General features: G+C 47.7%; 1 long non-coding RNA gene across 1 annotated transcript in view; it reads left to right on the top strand.

Moving 5' to 3' along the window:
- The window catches only part of LOC118689578 (uncharacterized), a 103,650-nt gene that overhangs the window by 68,023 nt on the left and 16,230 nt on the right, over window positions 1-19,397 (top strand). Inside the window, exon 5 of the long non-coding RNA XR_004980644.1 lies at window positions 5,797-5,927. This is a non-coding gene — a long non-coding RNA (uncharacterized LOC118689578). The remainder of the gene's footprint in view (window positions 1-5,796; window positions 5,928-19,397) is intronic.

Raw genomic sequence — 19,397 nt, 5'->3', positions numbered from 1 at the left:
GTTTGAGAGCTGACTCACTTCCAGACTGGAGTGAAATCTGGGGTGGATATTTTTTTTTCCTCTAAGATTAGTGTCAATGCTGTTACAACAATTACAGTGGAAAGAGAAATTATTGCCATTGTTGATTTTAATGCGTGAAAGCTGAACTTAAGTTGTCCACTTACCAACTTCACAGATGCTGGGTTTATTTTTCTTTTTGTTGTTACGTGCAGTCATAGATTCCTGTAAATGCTGCTGCTCACCTAGGGGGTAGGAATCACAGCTGAGAGCTTGACTGCCTGATCCCTTATCATGTTAGTGGCTCTTTTCTAGGACTGCACCTCTACCTTTTTTTAGGACTTGATAATCTGTGGTGGGGGTGAGAGGTCAAACCAAGACCCAAGGAAAGAGGTGAAAGTGTCTGTTTGGGGCACACTGAAAGGCTCCTGCTGGTGCCAAGGCAGGTGAGGAGTCCTGGTTCCTGGCCTCCTGCAGTCTGATCAGGGTTGCAAAGAGACCTGGACCTTTCCATGGGCTAAAGCCAGAGCTCAACTACCCTTGGCAAGTTTTTATTTTTGGATGTTGGTTTTATTTTTTTTTAATTTTTCCTTTTAGATTCAGCTATAGTTGTGAAAATGAGTGGACAGAGGATTAATCCAGAGGAAAAAGGAGGGAGTTTCTGGGGGGCAGAGGGCTAGAGGGTTGGGGGTGCAGGAAGCCACAGGTATCTCTGCTTTCTCTCAGCTCCCCAGTCTGTAAAACGGGGACAAGGAGGTCGATAACTTACATAAGAGCTACTAGCACGCAGCATTCTGCAAAAGCTCCCAAAAAACCTCCTGGATGGCAAAGCACAATGGGAGCACAGACAGCCTCATCACTCAGACAGCAAACTCCTACATGTGAGAACGCGCGCCGGGCGTTTGACGTAGCTGCTACCCAAATGCCAGCAGGTGACGAGCAGATGGGGCTGCCGGGCGCTTGTCTGAGGTCTGCCTGAGCAGAAGGTGCAGGGGGAGTGGAGATCTGAGTGCTGGGGCTTTTTTTTTTTTTTTTTCCCTTCTATTTTTTTGTCTCCCCCTTGTGTGTGTGTTGTCGAAAGCTGCCACGTGGTTCTCACCAGAGATGTAAAAATAGAAACCCTTGGCTTGCGCGGGGCTGCGGCTTTATCTGGGAGCTGGGGTGTCGTGCTCTCCTGGTTATTTATAGGTGGCAGGCAAACCTTGGTGTTGGGAAGGATGAAAGTTTGACAAGAAAGTCTCACAGATATGTCTGCTTAGCAGAAAGATTTTTGAATGTAGAATCTGAAGAAGGAATAGAGATGGAAGCAAGTTTTGATATAGAAGAAAAGAATTGCTGAGCCAGTCTTACTGGATAACCAAGGAGGCAAAGGGTCTGTTATTTAGAAGGGGTTTTTATGACTTAGAGCAAAGGATAAACCCACCCCAAACAAGAAGATGTTTTTACCAAGCAGAAAGACAGCACAGGCAAACAAGGCAGCAAAGTTGCACGTAGAAAAAAGGTCACAGAATTTTCCACTGCAAGAAAACTGAAAAACAACTTCTAGCTTAAACTGTAATGTACTAACTTTTAGTGATTGGAGAACAATAACATGAATATGGTAATTATAGCAGTTATGATAGGCTATAGATAAAAGTTAAGGTATAGATTGGTTCTGCTGCATTAAGATGCTCAGCAAAGAAAAGTCTATAATGCAATGTAACCTAAACTAAGGGTCTGCAGGGCTGCCTGCAGCTGGAGCTGACAGCTGTGGGCACAGCTCTGTCACCCACCACCCTGTCCTGCTGTAATACCTTGGATGGAATAAACTGCATTTTGGAGAGCTGCCTGGAGTCCAGCATCCCTCACCTTGGGAGAAGGATGAGAGGAGCAAAATGAGGAAAATGTTTCACATGGTGCTTTTGGGCCGTGCTGGTGCTCGCTGGGAACCCTGGGTTTTTTCCTAATGTGTGCCTCCACCAATCCTGCAAGGATGGTCCCATCTTCAGAGAGGCTCTTCTCTCTGATCCATGTGTGTGACCTGCCTTGGGGACAATGTGGATTTAAACACATTTTAGATGATTGGCTTTAAGGCATTTACAGCATGGTGTGGCTAAAGCTGATAGGGCAAGAAACACTTATAGTGTATTGTAATTAGGAAATAGTTGTTGAATAATAAAATAAGTTTTTCTTCCTTGCACATCTCCAAAACCAATTTTTACAATTATAAAAATAACTCAAATTATAATTAAAACCAAAACAAAATTACTAATTATACTAATAGTTCAACAACTATTATTTACACAAGGGATGGATGGATGGATGGATGGATGGATGGATGGATGGATGGATGGATGGATGGATTGAAGGAGCTGATGAAGAGCAGTGCAAAGGACAGTGGCAGTGAGCAGCCAGCTCGATGTGTGGTGTTTTGGGGGTGGGGATCTGCTGTTCTGGTGGGGGAACCAGCAGAGCAGTGCTGTACCAGCTGCAGTCTGTAGTCCTTTCTCCTACAGCCTTTTGCTGTACCCTGAGTGGTCCCAGTCATCTTGCACTGTGCAATTTCCTATATTTCTACTGCTCCTGCAATCCCTACTATGTGCCCCAGTGCAGCCCTCAGCTTGGAAGGGAATTGGAAAAATTAATTGGGTATTAAAAGCCTTGGTGGGCTGACCCTGGGTGGGTGCCAGACACCCACCAAAGCCTCCCTCTCACTCCCCTCTGCAACTGGATTGGGGAGAGAAAAAATAACAAAGGGTTCATGAGTTAAGGTCTGGGAAAGGTCACTCACCAAATACCATCATGGGCAAAACAGACTTGAATTAGAGATATTCATTGGATTTGTTGCTAACAAAATCAGAGCAGGATAATGAGAAGTAAAAACAGAGACTAAAACCACCTTCCTCCCACGTTATACGCTGAGCATGATGTCACATGGTCTGGAACATCCCTTTGGTCACTTGGGGTCACTTGTCCTGGCTGTGCCTCCTCCCAGCCTCCCATGCACCCCCAGCCTCCTCACCATCAAAAGCAGAAATGCCTCAGTTCTGTGTGAGCCCTGCCCAGCCCCAAGGAAAACATCTCTGTGTTCAGCACAGATGCTGCACACAGCCCTGCACCAGCCTCTGTGAGACCCTGCCCCAGCTGGAAGCAGCACAGAGGCACAGCCCTGAAACCTCGTGTCCCAGCACAGATGCCTCTTGTTGCTTCCCCCTCCCCAGCCCTGGCACAGGAGAGACCAAGGCAAGAGGGTCAGTCTGAGAATCAAACCCCCTCCTGCCTGCAAACGTTGAGAAACACCCTGTGCTTTCCTGGGAAGGCATCCCTGCCCATCTAAGGCTGGGAATAAAAACCAAGATCCCTTCAGACTTCCTGAAGAGATTGTCCCACTCTGCCCCTTTCCCTGTGACAGTTTGTGAGCCTTTAAGGATGAGATGCTCACAGGTCCCCAGCACTGGCATTGCTGTGATGGGGACAGGGGCCACCACACCTGGTGGTGCCTGGGAATAGGAGGCAAACAATTACAGCTGAAGAGGTCGTACAGCATTGCAATCCTGAAAAGAAACATTATGATTCATCATTCCTGATGTAATGTCATCTGTTTAATAAAGCTGTAACTCACTCTGGGCTCATTTTTAATGGGGCTATTTAGGTAATGGTGTTGGGTTTTCTCTTTCCCAACCTCCCCCCATTCCCATACTAAGTAGGATTTGGACTGAGCACTTGGAAAGTGCTATTGTAGCCAAAGACTTTTTTCTTTTTTAATATTTACAATATCTTTCAGGCCATAGCTGAATGGGGTATTATTTATGTCAAATCACTACTTACCCTGAAATATGGGGGGAAAGGAAAGCCAACAGCTGGATATGGTAATGAGTAAATAAACCATGTGTCTCTTTAATGATAGGGACATGAATTCGTGCCGCATGGGGAAACGGCCGGCGATAAGATGCCTTTCACTGGGGCTGACCACAGAGCAAGGGCACCCCAAAATTTATGTGGCTGGAGGGCTCCCTTGGCAGCTTGCTGAGAAGAGAGATGGTCTGGGGTTGGCTTTGCTGCCTGTTCCCTGCAGGGTTGTTGTCCACAGGCAGGCACAGCAGCATTTGCTGCCTCCAGCCTGGAGGCACGGCGTGATTCTTCCCACAAAAAGCTGGGTTTGGTTTCTGTGGATGTCTTGGAAACACAGAGTTCTTAAAAATCCAGAAAGGTCATTTTAGAAGAAGTGGTGGGAGGGGGAGTGGCTGTGATACCAGTCCAGAGGGAGAGGCTGTAACTGTTCTTGTGGTCTGGGATTTCTTCAGGGTGATTTTGTGTGTGTGTGTGTGTGTGCAGAGAAGAGGTCTGGGGATGGACATTCTGAATGCCTGTTGTTTGAACACCCACAAGTGACATCAGTTGTCTGTGTCCTCTCTAGAGCAGAGTGGCAGGAGTCTTTCTGTCTCTGGGGATGTGCTACAAGGGCACAGCCAGAGAGTGGGTGATTGATGCAAACTGTTAAAGGAGAGGGGAGATGCCAAGGGGAATTGCCTGAGGACAGCGTTGAAGTAGGTGTAACAACACCAAACCTCTTTCTGCATTCAGCTTCCTGCACCAGGGGCAAAGAGTTGCTTTCATTTTGTGCCAAACTGGGGCTTGTGTGAAGTTTTGGTGTGAGGTAAAGCTTCTACCACTAATTATTCCAAAGATGAATTCCACACTCCTGCACACATGCAAACCTGGTGGGAGCTCTCAAGGCTGAGTATCCCCCTGTGCTGTGTGGAGTGGAGACACAGGGCACCAATTCCCTGTCTCACAGAGCTGATGCTCCACGGGGTGAGCAGTGAGCTGCAGCCAGGTGGGCCCATTTCTCTTGAAGTCAGTTGTGTGCCTGGCTCTGTGTGCTTGTAAGAAAAAAATCAAAGCTGCAAAACTGGATGGATCATTTCTGATATAACAAAATCCTCTTGACAGTGGGCAAGAGCAGATGCTTTGGGAGTGTATGAGGGCTGGGCAGACCCTTCCCACTTTATCTACCTGGCTTTGATATAGGGACTGTCTCAAATTAAGGAGTCTCTTAATGTCAAAAAGGACTTGACTTCCTATGTGGGAATTACATAACCTTTCAAAAGTAATGTGTTCATTGTACATACAGCTTACTGAAAAACCAAGTCATCCCTGCCCTCTACCACAGTCCTCCTGAAAGGAGGAACCAGAACTGTAACTGGTTAGAGCTCCTTCTAAGATGCTTTAAATTGGTGTGAAAGTGTCATTAAAAATATTGCACCTTGCCACCCACAGATTGTTTAGTTGGCAACCACACATAAAGGCCAGCAGGGTTTTATTTGAGGATGTGTTGTTTTATTCACATATTTTTGCCTAATTCAAAAAGTGAGGTCACTGGTTTTAAGAAGCCAGAAATTAAAATAAAAATAACCTCAAGGCCTGTACAGCTTTTGTGGCTGGCTGCACTTTGTATTTTCCCCCAGACTTTCTAGATGGGAACTCCCTGTTGTTTATCTATCTCTCCTGTTATCATATCAGGAGCAAGAAAGGAAACAAATAAGGAAACTTGGGAAAAAAACCCCACCAAACCACAACAAAAAAAAACCCCAAAACCATAAGAGCCTTAAAATATCCCTCACTCAAAGCAGTTTCTACTTTTGTCCCATCCGGTGGTAATTTATGGCAGTGGAATTGGACAGATGCAGGAGCCAGCCCTGTGCTCTTTGGAGGAGCCAGGAAAGGCTGGGAAGGTGAGCTCTGTCTGGAGGAGAAGGGTGGTTTGTGTGCTGTGGGGTCACCACGCTTCCTGCAGGCTCCTCCACTGTTTCTTTACAGGCTGGCTGTCCCGTGTGACTGCTGCTGAGCTGCATCCTGTTTGGACCAGGGGATTTGGTGCTCCATGGACCTGAAAGGAAGGTCAGGGGATGTCACATGAAGGTGCTTGGACTCCTGCCCACCCTGAGGAGGTGAGCTGGTATCTGGTGATGAAATGGTTAGTGAGGTATCATATGCTACAGCTCTGGGACAGGTCATGGATTTAATATTCCTTTCTTCTGCTTCCTTCTTCGTGCTGGTCCTTCACCAGAATGGGGGTGATGGTTTTCATCTGCCTTTTGAAGAGTTTTAGATCTGACATGTTCAACAGCTGAGACTTTGGTCGGGGATTATTGCCAATTTCCTGTAGACCTTCAAAATGTTCTTTGCTCTTGGTCTAACTCGGTGTAGCTTGGCCTGGACACCTGTGCTCATGTCAGACACCACCTAATTCCACCCACGGGTTTGGTTTGGGCTCTTTGGAGCAGAGGGCTGCTCTTCATTACTCCAGCCCCGTGTAAGCAGCTGCTAAGGCTGAATATCTTTGGTGCAGTAAGAGGAAATTGTTTCTGCCTGCCTTTCATGTCTGTACTATCACTTGAGGAACCCGTGCTGCGACCTACCAGGGCTGTGCTCACATGGCTTAGAGTGGGAACCCAAACCAGCATGTGTCTCCTGAAACAAAATACCAAAAATCTCATCTCATGAATGCTGTCGAGAATGTGAAATTTGTGGGTAAATCATAATGTGGTTCATGGGGTCAGCAGAGAAGGATAAACCTGCCACTTACAGATGTTCCAGGCAATAAAAAGGGACCGTAAAGAAAAGCCCCTTGTTGCCAGGCAAAGCCACAGGCACAGAATTGAGCCGTGCCTGAGGCCTCCTGCTTTCCTGGGGAGCAGGGAAGGGGTTAAGTGTGGAGCTGAGCACTCAGCTTGCTCTGTATTATGTCCAGGTGGCATGACGTGTGAACAGACGAAAGATAAAAATCACAGCGGATAAAATCACAGAGGAAATGGCTCTGTCTGAGCCCAGATCACGACGCCTTGCGCTGACCCCACAACCTGAGCTCCATCAGTCAAGTTGTCCTTCCCTTGACTTCTCACCCCATGCTCTGCTGCTGCTGCTACTCCATAAAAGAGGAGGGTGGTGGGAGGAGGGGAGAGGCAGCTCAGCCCGATGACTAAGAGGGTCCGAGGACACAGGTCAAGTTCTTTCTGCTGGAGTCTGGAAGGGAAAGCTGAGTACTCTACCAGACCCTGCTATAAAGTGATCTTCGCCATAAAAGGACTGAAAAGTAACTGGGAGGAGAGTGTGGTCCTGTCCTGCCTTGGCTGGGCATGGGGATGGGGGTGGTAGAGCAGAGCCAGGCTGTCCCAGAGCCACGGAGCAGTAGCAGTGTCAGGGCCTGTGGCTTTGCTTGGGAAGGTGTCAGGTCTGTGACTTGTCTGTCAGTGGGTCCCTTCCCTCCCAGCTCTGCTGACAGGAGGCCAGGGAAGAGACCAAACCACCCTGGGTAAGGATGCTGCTGCTGTGCCCTTGGTGCTTGGTCACCTTCGAGAGAGAAAGAAAGTCTTTGAGGGCTTGGATCAACTCTGTGGGCATCTCAGGGGGGAATGAATCTCCTCAGTCTCCTTCATCAGAGACAGGTGGCATTGGTGACAGAAATAGTGTGCCACTGTCCCAGAGCCAGGCAGCCACAGCTGTGGGCACGGGCGCTCTCCAAGCTTCGCTCTCAAAGGAGCCATGTTCGCCACAAGGGCCGGAGGATGCTGGAATTTGCTCCCTTTGTCTGATCCAAAAGTGTCTCGTTTTGGGGAAGGCCTTCTGGGCATGCTGCATAAGACATCTGTTTTACAGGGTGTTTAGGATGGGGCTCAACTCAGCCTTCCCAAAACTGGGAAAGGCTGGGAAGTGGTTCCCAGTAGTAGCTGGCCGAGTTCCCCTGCCCTAATTATCTTTTGCAGCCCTGGGATTTGAATGTGTTACCAATGACCCTGTGCTGGGGCAATAAGAAGTGGGGGGGATTTTTAAGTGATTAGGCTGTAAATTTCTCTGTACATTAAAAAAAAAAAAAAAAAAAAAAAAGTGCTTTGCCTGTGGTATAAAGATGCAGGAAACCACAGCTCTGGTGGCTTCATGCCTGCATGGCAACTTGTATTTTCAATTCACCTAATTCACCTTTACCTAGTTCCCTGTGTATTTTAGCTTAGTTTAACCCAGCAGAGTTTAATTGGAATTTTTGCACCAGAAGGGCCAAGCTGGTTTAGAGCTGGCACTCCCTGAGCTGCAGGTGGGCTTTGTTGGTAGAGATGCCTGCAGAGGTACTGGAGACTGAGTTGCTGGGAACAGAGTTATGGCAGGAATGTGCTTGGGCATCAGGTGCTGGGTTTTTCAGGCAAAAGGGGAGTGTGGCTGAGCTTGGCTTAAGTGTCTGCTGAGTCTGCTGCCCTGTCTGTGTGAAAATGATGCCAAAGGACCAAATGCTCTGAAGTCAACAATATCTCATGATGACCCATCCCAGGGCTGGGTGCACCAGTGGTGATGCTAGGGGAAGGTGAAGGTTTAAAAATCCCATGCCTTTTTGAAGCACTGCTCCCCTGAGGCTGTGATTGTGATTGTGTTCTGCTCAGAGGAGCAGGGTGGGCACCTCCAGACAGAGACTGACCTGGAACAAGGAGGATGGTGATGTACTCATTAAACAGTGATTTAGAGCTTAATGAGCATCACACCTCTGCCTCCCCTTGCTGTGAGGAAGGTCAAGGTATGATGACCAGGCCCCATCTATGAGCAAAGGTGTGTCTTGGCTTGACAGCATCTCTCATGCCTTTGACAGCATGTGTGGTTCAGAAAGTGCAAGCAGCTGTTGACAAGACTGAGACTTCCCTGTCCTGGCCAGGAAGGGCTATCCCAGGAGCACAGGCTTCAGCAAGGACGTGGAGGATGTCCACACAAACATACACGACTTTTTTGGGAGGCAGGATGCTTGTCTGTGAGCAAAGCCACCTCTGTGTGTGGCACAAGGGGCAGCTGCATTTGGGGTTCACAGCGGGCTCTGCAGGGTGTGAGCAGCCAGGGCAGCAGCCCATCTGTGTGTGTCTGCTCCTGGAGAGGCTGGAGAGCATCACCACTCCTCCTCCCCAGGGAAAGCAGCTCCGTGGCACGACCTCCCACCTGGGGAAACGAGATCAGCAAATGACTCCTAAGTAGCATGTCCATCACTGTCAAATTGACCACGGATGTCAAGCGTGAAGCGGCTGTCCCCGCGGCGTGGCCGGAGCCAGCCCCTTAGCTGGCTGAGCCGAGCTCTGCTGACTCCCCGTGATAGCATTTTAATGTGAGGGATGACAGAGGCCTCCAAGTTAATGTCTGCAGAGAGGTGACAGTTTTGAATGTCAGCCAAAGTGGAAGGCCTGCCTGGAATTTCGCAGAGAGGGAAGAGGATGGGCGTGAAATTAGCCCAGGCAACCGTGTCTGCCGGCAGCCTCGCGGCGCTGATACCTGGTGCTCCCAAAGCTGGCAGCCTGAGCAGAGCCTTCCCCCCGGACCTCAAAGGGCCACCTACGTGTGGCCCTTCCCAGGAGGGTCTCCAAGGGCTGGAGAAGGGATTTGAGCCTGGAGATCCCTGTTGCACTCCTGCAAGGACCATGGGGATGTGGAGATGGAGGCAGAAACGCTGTGCTGGAGATAGGAGGTGGAGATGAGGTGGGAGCCAAGCTGGTGTCTGCCCACCATTATTAAAAATAACCAGTGCATGTATTTAGATGCAGCCTGGCTCTCAGGAGCTTGGCTGGCTGCCTGAACAGCCCCATGGAGTCCCACAAGGAAGGCACTCCTGGTGATTAAAATCTGATGGCAAAGAGCATCCGAGTAATTCCTAAACAGCTCATTCACGGGAGGGAGCGAAAGCCTCCTAATGCTCCTTGTGCGGATGAGGAAATGGCCAGTACAAATCAGCCCGTGCCAAATGAGCAGGTATTCCTGTCCCCTTCCCCAGCCTAGGGCCTGAGAGCTCCCTTTGCTGTGCCTCAGTTTCCCTCCTCTCCATAGGCATAAAATCTGGATTTCTTTATGGAGAAATGTTGGAGAAAATAAATGGCTTCAGGGTTGCAAAGGGCCTGAAGACTGCAGGTGGGAGGCATTCCTGAAAGGAGACGAAAGCAATGACAAGATACTGAGCACAGCCAAGAGCTAGGCTGGATTTATTAAAGAAAAAACGAAGGAGACATCTGTGGTCAGCTTGATAAATTGTCTCCCCCTCAAAGCCGTGTTTCTCTGTTATTGTTCGCCTGTGATGGGATCTTGACAAACTCTTCCCCGGGCTCAGGGGCTAATTGCTGAGTTCACAGAGTTGCAGATGGTCTTCCATGCTGTCATCTGAGCTGGCACTAGGCTGAACTGGCTGTAGACTGGCCATTGGGAAACCATTAATGGGTTTGTTTGGTAATGCAATACAGGGGACAGTATTTCCTTTTAAGTCCAGTAGAGCCCAAAGTCTTCCATTTTCTGGAGAAGAGTCACATTCTGTTTGTGTTCCTTGTGAAATCCTGTCTGTGGTATGCAAAAGGATTTTCAGAAATCTGTGTTGGACGACCAGAAGATCAGGAAGAAGGTGCTCTGCTTCTCCTTACTGCAAAAGCCCAGGGAGGAGGAAAAAGTTCGGTCGTCTGTGTTCCAGCAAAGCCACGACTTGGGACCTCTGGTGGCCTGCTGTCACCCTGTAGGGATATCCTCTGACTTGAATATTTGGGAAGTCACAGCTTTGACACAAGAGATCTTTGTGAGAGAAACTGCCTGATTCCCAAAGCAGGATTTTGACTGAGAGCTGTTTCAATAGAAATAGAATAGAAATTTGTGTGTAGATAAGGCAGTGTAAGGAATGCTGCCAGATAAATAAACTCAGGTGGTGGCTCATGAGGAGCAGGATTGTAGTGGGCAAATCTCTTCAGAAAATATCTCCTGGGTGTTGGAAGCTCCTAGGGATTCCAGGAGCTGCTAAACCAATCCTGTGTTGCTGGGATGGCACCTCAGACTAGGCTGAGGTGGTGGTAACAGAAGTGGTGAGTTGTGGCTGCTCTTCTTGCCAGGGTTTCACCTCCAGCTGACTACAGCCATGTGGAAAAGGAGATGAAGGTTTTGTCCACCCCTTGCCCCTTGCTTGAAGATAAGAGTCCTGCTTTGTTGTTGCACTGAGGGCAGAAGAGTGGCTGCAGGCCAGTTACACAAAAAACCCACCAGAACTCCTCACAGATATGTCAAATGTCCGTTATACGCAAAAAACAAACAGACAAAAAAAACAACCAACCAACCAAAAAAACAACAATCCTCCCCCCCCAAAAAAAAACCACAACAAAAAGACCCACAAAAATTCCCACCAAAAAGTCAACACACCCACAAACCAGAAAACACTTCCAAGTGGGAAAAAAAAAAAAAAAAAGATCTGTGGACCCCCTAGTTCTCAGCGCCCCAGAAGTTCAAGTTAGTGTTGGCTGGTTTTAGCTGGATACTGAAATGAAATGGTATTGGTGCTGAGAAAAGCCTCTTAAAATAAGGAGAAGGCCTAAAATTAATCCTAAATTCCTTACTCTAAGTTTAATGCTGTCTTTATAAGCCTGGGCAATTGACTGGAGAAATGCTGGCCTTTGTTTGACTATTTTTCTTGGCAGCACTTTGACCTTTAGGTATCTCCTGGCCTTGACCTCAGCTCTTTCCCAGCCAGGCAGCCGTGGAGGAATGCTGCAATTTGCAGGCTCTTAATCCCAATATATCAAATGCCAGTCTTGAGCAGCACTGCTGGAATCTGCTGGAGCATTGACCCGTGCCGTCCTTGTCTGCACTGCTCCGTGGCTCCTCTGAGAGCCTTGAAGGACACTTCTCTGCCCAGGAGGATGTGGACCCTTCTCCTGCATGGGAGGGATGTCACAGGGAGGCTCTGACTCCACCAGGAGGGTGTCTCTCATCATCTCATAGTGGATAACTTCCCTGCCATCCCTGCTGGCACGCAGAGCACTCGCTTTCCTCCCCACGGGTTCATTTTGCAGAACCTGTTGTCTCCCAAAGTGTGGGTGGAGGCACTGTGGGAGAAGAAGACCCGTGTGGATTAAACTCCAACTTGCTGCCATCCCTGCCTCCCTTGGTGAGAGCTGTGGCTGAGCAGGTTCCCCCTCCTCAGGCTGAGGCTAGAGCTAACTCAGGGGAGAGATGTGTGCGGTCGTTTATCCTCCTCTTCGACAGATGGGATCCGACAGCTTCTTCCCTTATGCAGTCACAGACTCCACAGCTTGCATCTTTTCCCCTTTTCTGCCAGGAATAACTTTAAGGGGGGCTTTAAAAAATGGTTCATTAATGTTCTGGAAATGTTGTTTTGTGTGTGAATTGCAGGAACTATTTACAGTAACTTCTCAAATGAGCCTTGCGAAAGGGGAATAATTTTGCTCTGTGCAAATTTCACAGCCTTTTACTGCTCTGATTTTTGTTTATTTTTTTTCTTTTTTTTTCTTTTCCTGACAGCATCTACATTTTAAAGTTATGGCCCCAGGCTTAAGAAACCCAGTGTCTTTTTGGACCAGGTGAATTATGAATCAGCCTTGAACTCCTTTCATAGTGCTGAGTATTAATGTGTCCATATTGCAGAGGGTTAGTGACTTAGCCAGTGGGTTGAGCAGAGAGCAAAGAGGGGACTTGAGGTCTCCAAGTGTTTAAGGCAGGGCACTATATTCATTCCCTGCTAGACAGATGGGAGACAGTGAGGCCCATGGACCTTGGAGAAATTAATGGAGCTCTCTGAAAAAAAAAACCCATCCTGCTTAGAAATGAAATGTTAGCTGCACTTCTGTGTGTTCTGTGTGGCTGCCTTTATTTTTATTGGTCCCTCATCCATTAAAGTTGTCACTTCCTGATGTCATCCCAACTTTCTGTTGGGAGAAGGCTTGGTGGAAGAGCCCTTCCATGAAAATGGGGATATTGGCCAGTTGTGCTGCCTGCATCTCGTTTTAATGGGGGTCATTAACCAATTATCAGCTTAGCTGAAGATACTTGCTGTAAATTTAATTAAAACTGATTATGTGAGGTGAGATTTTTCTTGGATGGGAGCTTTGGTGTGCTGTGAGGTGGGAGACAGCTTGCCCAGGCAGAGGGTCAGTGGGCAGGCAGCTGGTCTGGATGTGTAACTGGAACAGTTTGGCCAATATTTTGGTCAATATTGGTCAGGTCTGGAACAGTTTCATCAATATTTTGGTCTTGTCAGTTTTGTTGATCTTTCCTGACTTACATGAATTACCTGCAGACCCTGGGTTTCTGGAGAAAGATGCTTTGGATTATGCTGCAGCTCCTTTTGTCCCCAGTATCCTGAGGCTTTTTCCTACCTCTCAAACCCATCTTGCTTGCTTTGGGTTTTGACTTGCATTATTTATTGTTCCCTTTACATCAGCCCCTCTGCTGAAGCCAAACCTTGTCTCGTTGAGCTTGGCTTCTTGGCAAGTCTGAATCTTGCAAATACGTCCATGTTCAGAAGAAAAACAACTGTTTAAGGATTTAGAATTCAATTGAAAGCCAAAATGAAATACAACATTTCATTCTGGATAATTAATAGATTTCTTTTGATAGAATAGCACTGATATTTTTGTTGATATTTAGTAATAAGTGCTGTCACTGAAATGCTTCTTTTCAAATATAATTTTAATTGAATTTGAAGCAAAAGGCATTTCAAGATGAGGAAAACTGAACTGCTGGGCTCAGAAATATTGCAGATAGACATCTTGATTTTTCAGAATTAAAATATTTCAGTCTGAAGAGCTTTCAATGTGAAGGAGTCCGGAGTGATTTGAGGAGTATTTCAATGTTCCTGAATCTGCATTTTTCCCTGCTTATAGACACAGTATGTGTGTGTGGTAATGGAACATTTTTTACCTACTTCCACAGTAAATGAGTAGCTAGCACAGTTCTTTGGTGAAAAAACTTAGAATTTAAATAGACAAGCTGGCAGGTTATTTAATCTCTGGATAATTTTGCCTGCCAGCAGAAGAGTATTTTTCACTTGCCCAGCTCAGTCTTTGGCCAAGCCAAGAACTGAAGCTGGGTTTTCTGAGTCCTTGTCCCATGTCCCAAAACAAGATCCCTGTCTTCTCTCTTTGTCTGCGGTTTGTGATAGATCACCCAAGTCTCCTGATATAATTTCTCTTCTGCTTCCTGACTGTATGATTTGAAACTTTTATAAACAGGCCACAGCAAATGCATGTGACACACAAAAATATGGGTATTCATCAAAGCAGCACAGCTGCTCCTGAAACAATGGTGCTAAGGAAGCCCATTCATACTAATTACAGCAGCACAAAGAATTGTGTTGCTAAATTTGCTGGCAGGTCCAAAAAATGTTTTGGCTTGACCTGAAACAGTCTCTTTTGGGGGAAAAGCTTTTGGCAAGTTGAAATGTTTTAGTTTCACTCTAGGAGCAGCATTTTGTTCTGAAGCGAAAGGTTGGCTTCAAGTGGAGACGAAGAGTTGGAAGAAGGAACTTTGGTTTCAAGTCCAAGTGAAGTTTTTTGTTTGTTTGTTTTGAAGGAAAGAATGTTTTTTCTCTTACCCTTGAGTGTGATAAAAAGGGATAAGTGGAATGGTGGTTTGGGCAGCTTGTTCTCCCCGGTCTGAGCTCCTCAGCTGCTGGAGAATGGCCTGACCCTTCTGCAAGCACCAGAAGAAACACCTCACTTGAGGGTCAGAGGCCCAGGTGACCTGTCCCTTCTCTGCTTTGGCCCCAAAATTGTGCTGAGCTGATCACTCTGGTGAAGCCAAGTAGCCCTTGTGTGCTGGGGGAGACAGAACAGGGGCAATTCCACTCCTAAATCTCTTTTCTCTGAGCCCAGAAGGAACAGAGTGTAATTACACTCCACATACCAATATTTCTGTGTACTCCTCTGATGACATTCCAACCACACAATAATATTTTCCTTTCTGAAAATAGCAGGCTGATTTAGTGAGATCCTTGAATGTTTAGAAAGTCTGAAAATGCATAATTAAGGTATCCAGCCAACTCCCCCTTTTGCCTTGTAATTATTGTGTGTTGATAATCACCCCGAATGACTTCCACCACCCGCTCAAGCTTAACTTTGCCCCGCAGATCTGTCAAAACAGAGACGTGTATCAACATCTCAATTTGCTATTACAACAGAGGGAACAAACTTCCTTTCCTCTTCAGATGAATCAATTTTCAACGTAATTTCACAATCGTGCAGTGGGTAGAATGCACAGGCACAGCCTCTGCATGCCTTTCTCTTCAAAATCCTACCTGCATGAACCTCCCGGTTTATCACTGGGGTTGGGTACCTAGCACAGCCCCAAAGAGCTGCCTGGAGAGAGGGGCAGCAAAAGGCCAGCAGCCTCATGGCAGACATCTGAACTGAGGTGAAAAAGCAAAATGTTTCCAGCCCACATCAGCTCTGCTGGCTTCAGCAGGAGCTGCTTTGTCTGTGTGACAGGGTGCACGCTGGAGCCCGCGTGAGTTGATGGCAAAACTGTGCTTCATGTTGTTTCAGTCCCTGCTTTTATTAAGCAGCCATTTGGATGACATATGGAAATACATGTTATATTTAGGCATGTCGTCCACGAAGACAGTTACAAAACTATTTTTAACACAAATACTTTTACTAATCCTTCTAAAACTCACCAAGGGGCACTAACTCTTCTCCAGCAGCAGAGGAAAACTCAGCTGAGTCCTTAGGGGTATATTTCTGGGTGGGAAGATGTTTGCTAGAATAACTCATTCACTTCATTCTGATTCTGCTCTTATCTCAAGTTGCTTTGCCCTCCTTGCCAGCATCCCACTGATTCCTTTGGCTTGCCATACCCACAACCTTGCTGTAGCAAGTCCCAGGACTTGGCAAATGCCTGGGGCTGCTCGTGGCTCTGGCAAGCACCAGCAGCTGTGTTGCAGATCTGTTCCAACACACAACTATGTGGGGCTGTTCCTCTGCTGGCCGTGTCAAAATCTAGGGTGCTGCTGCTCCTGCACGCCCAGTGTTGCTCCAGGTGCTTGTTTGCTAACCCTAACCCTAACCCTCACCCTAACCCTAACCCTAACCCTAAACCCAACCCCAACCCTAACCCTAACCCTAACCCTGCCCACAAAGCACACCAGCCCACCAGCAGCACTCCTTTTTTCCTTTAAAGAAAGACTTTTTCCCAAGCCTTTGTGCAAGGGAGAAGCCATAAAGATGGGGTTAACAGCTGACATTGTGGATGGGCCATCCGAGTTGCCAACGGAGATGCGAAAGCACCACTGAAAGCTCTGAGATTGATTTCTTCAGGAGCTTTGGCAGAGAGGCCAGAGGCAGCGTGCCAAGATCTCCCAGGATGGCTCCTGTCTGGGGTATTGCAGCGCATTCCTGCCCATGAAACCCTTGTTGTAACCCACTGGGGTGTTCTGCGGGATGTCTGCAGAAGGCTCCGTTCCCTGCTCCAGGCACGGCCTCCCCCAGGGGCCGGCGTGTCACTGTAATGTGACTCCTCAGCTTGATCCAGCTGCTGCGTGGGGAGGGAAGGAGCTCTCTGCTCCCTCCGTAGCTCCGTCCAGCCACTCTCCCTGCCGGGATGCCAGCCCTGCTCAGCCTCAGATAATCCAGCCTCTATTTTGGGGGATTTTTCCTATTATTTATAAATTTTTTTCCCTGTTTCCTTGGCGTCTCCTGTAGCCCCCCAACACCTGCAGGCCTTGGGAGATGTGCGTGCCTCCTCCCGTGGCTGTGCTGGGCAGCGAGCAGGGATGATTACCTTGCACTCCTGCACTGCAGTGCAGTGATGATGGCAATTTATCAGGCTGTTCCCTGGTGGACTGGACTTGACCTGGACACGAGAGCCTCAGTGCTTCCAAACAGCTCCACTCACGTGGTGCCCACTCCAGCTTTCCTGGAAGGCAGGCGGGTCTGGCGGGAACTGCCTGACACGCCGCCATGGATGCAAAATAACCTTCAGTTAGGGGGGAAAAAAAAAGGATAATGAGAAAGAAAAGATACAGAAAAAACCCAACCTTCTGCCCACGATCCCGTGGTAACCCTAGAAATACGGGCATTAACGTCCAGAGAGCTTTCTCCTCTGGATGAGGGGGGAGTTAATGGGTTTGGATTATTTGTGGTTATCTGGATTTCAGATTGACACCATAAATATTCAAACTCTGAACCTGGCTGGATGCAGCCGCTGTTGACTTTTGTATGACCTAGCTGGAAACTTTAAATCAGCTGTCGACTTGACTTTCAAGGGAGTGAAATGCTCCAAATCCACTAGATAGCATCTCCTTGGTGTTTTATTACCTCCTGAGAACCTCACTTTGGTTGGGACCCAACTCCAGCCTCCTATCAGAAAGGAGGGCTTTGTTAAGCTTGCAAAGTTGTTAAACCTGCCATGTGGGAATAAGGGTGTCCTACCTTGTGGCAACACACAGGGCTTATTATACTGAAAGTACATGATTAATACACAAGCAAAATGAGTCCAGATGCAAGCCTAGCATTGTGTTATTAATGGGCTAACACAGATCTCTATCAATGGTGCTCTCTGTCTGCTGGATCACGTTGGATGCTTTCGGTGGGCTTTTTTGGGGGAGGTTTTTTTTTTAGCATTCCTTTGTCTTTTGAAATGGAGGTATAAAGCTTTTCTGAAGGTATTGAGTAGGTTTTGCTGCCAATGTAGAGTGTGCTGTCATTTTGGTCAAGAGTCCAGGGCTGGTTTATATAGTGCTGGGCGAGTCAGAAGTGACACACAGTGAGCAGTTGTGAGAATGGGCCAGCAGTGATGTCTTGGAGTGGCTACCTAAAACAGAGGCTAGACAAGATTAAGAGAAGAAAAGTGGGTATTTATTGAAGGTCTTCAAACAGCTACACCTTGGGCAGCCAAAAGCCTCCAAGGGGCTACACCCAAGATGGACAATGGTCACAAGATTTTTCAGACAGACACAAGTTTGGTCCATTTACATATCAGGGGTTAATCCTCCAATTACAGCTTCAATGAAGTCATATTCCCCCAGTTTGCTGCCTCCCAACTCACTTTTGTTCATACCATTTGGGGCCTGAGGCAGTAGGGTGTCCTTGAAAGGAATAGGCCTAGAAAGGAATTCTTTTATCTGACCAAAATGTGAAGACTGTAGCTAACACTCTATATAGAGTCCAGAGTTATACACTGAAGCAGTACAGGATCTGAAAAATATAACAGCTACATCCTAAGGCAGGAGCAGTGCCACCTTGAAGGGCACTTTCTTGCCCAGTGACAGGGCAGAGCAGCCCTCCAACACTACTGGACTCATCAGAGCAAGCAGTGTGTTCAGCACCACCAGCTTAATGAATGTCACTGGTGGTAAAGGTTATGGCCTTTGGTGGAGAAAGAGACTCAAAGAGCATTTTGGTGATTGCATGGTGGCAGTGGGGAGGGCAGTGACAGAGCTGACGTGTCCCTTGCTCTGCAGAGCTGGGCAGTGCCTCCAGGGGTGATGCTCTGGACACTCAGAGATGGATAAGCTGGGGCTGGATGTTTTGCCAGAGTTAAGAAGGAACCTGCAGTGTGGCTGGAATAAAACCTCCAAGTCTTTGTAGCCCCATGGGAGATACCAGAGAGCTCTTTGCCTTTTTTTCCCTCAGTTCCCAGCTGAGGGCTAAACTTCCCAGAGCCATTGCTGGATTTGACTTCCCAGCCCTAAGGCTGATCTGGTTCACAGCAGTGTGGGGCACTCAAACACCAGCAGTGGTGTGGCATGAAGTGGTTTCAGGTCCACACAAAGTATGGTTTTAAAAATGCAGGGGCTGGCAAGTCCAGGCTGACAGCTTTTAGACTAATTGGTTTGATGGTCTGGACCTCTAATGTAATGTTTTATCACGTCCAACAGATTCCTGTTCCAAATTCCCTGAGGAGATCCCTAAAATAGCTGCTCAATGAAAAGCTTTTCCCTGCAGCTAAGTGAGAGGTGCTGGCATTTGAGAGATTTTGGAAAACCAGCCCACAACCTTATGGATTATTTCCCATCTCCTTTGCTTCTCTGACAGTGAATCACAGGCAAATGGGTGGGAGTTGTAGTGGCCAGTGCTCCAGGTCCTCATTCCATCCCCACCTCTGCTGGGAAGGTGCTTTTTCCTGTGGTTCCTGCTCCTGGTGCTTTGAGATCCCCCTCTGCACAAGTCCCCAGAGACACATGGTGTTCTGGACACCACACACACAGGGGTTTGGAAGTCCCAGCATGGCCACAGCTGTCATCTCATGTCTCCAGCCCACCTGGTGTCCTATCCTGCAGCCTGAAGGCAGTGGGTTCTTTGTCTTGGTTTGGAAAGACAGGAATCTGCTAAGGAAGGCAGGAGCCTCCCCTGAAATGGAGAACGTAAACCCTCCCCACCCCTCCAAATTGCTATAAATTTAAAATTAAGGGGCTCTCAGGCAAAAAATATGGGAGCAGGAAATAACAGTTCTTTAACAGGGAAAAGAAAAAATAAAAAGATAAAATAAACAATGCAGTACACTAGAACAACACTGACAGAGTCAGAACCCAACCTGACACCCTGTGGGTCAGGCTGTTGGCAGCAGTCCCATTGGAAATGTGGCTGCAGCCCTCCTGCAGTGTCAGGGGTGGCTCTGCTGGAGCAGGGATCCTGTAG

The sequence above is a fragment of the Molothrus ater genome, chromosome 9, assembly GCF_012460135.2.
Source record: "Molothrus ater isolate BHLD 08-10-18 breed brown headed cowbird chromosome 9, BPBGC_Mater_1.1, whole genome shotgun sequence".
NCBI lineage: Eukaryota > Metazoa > Chordata > Aves > Passeriformes > Icteridae > Molothrus > Molothrus ater.
Note: the sequence above shows the minus strand (reverse complement) of the source record. Positions and strands in the feature narration are given on the sequence as shown.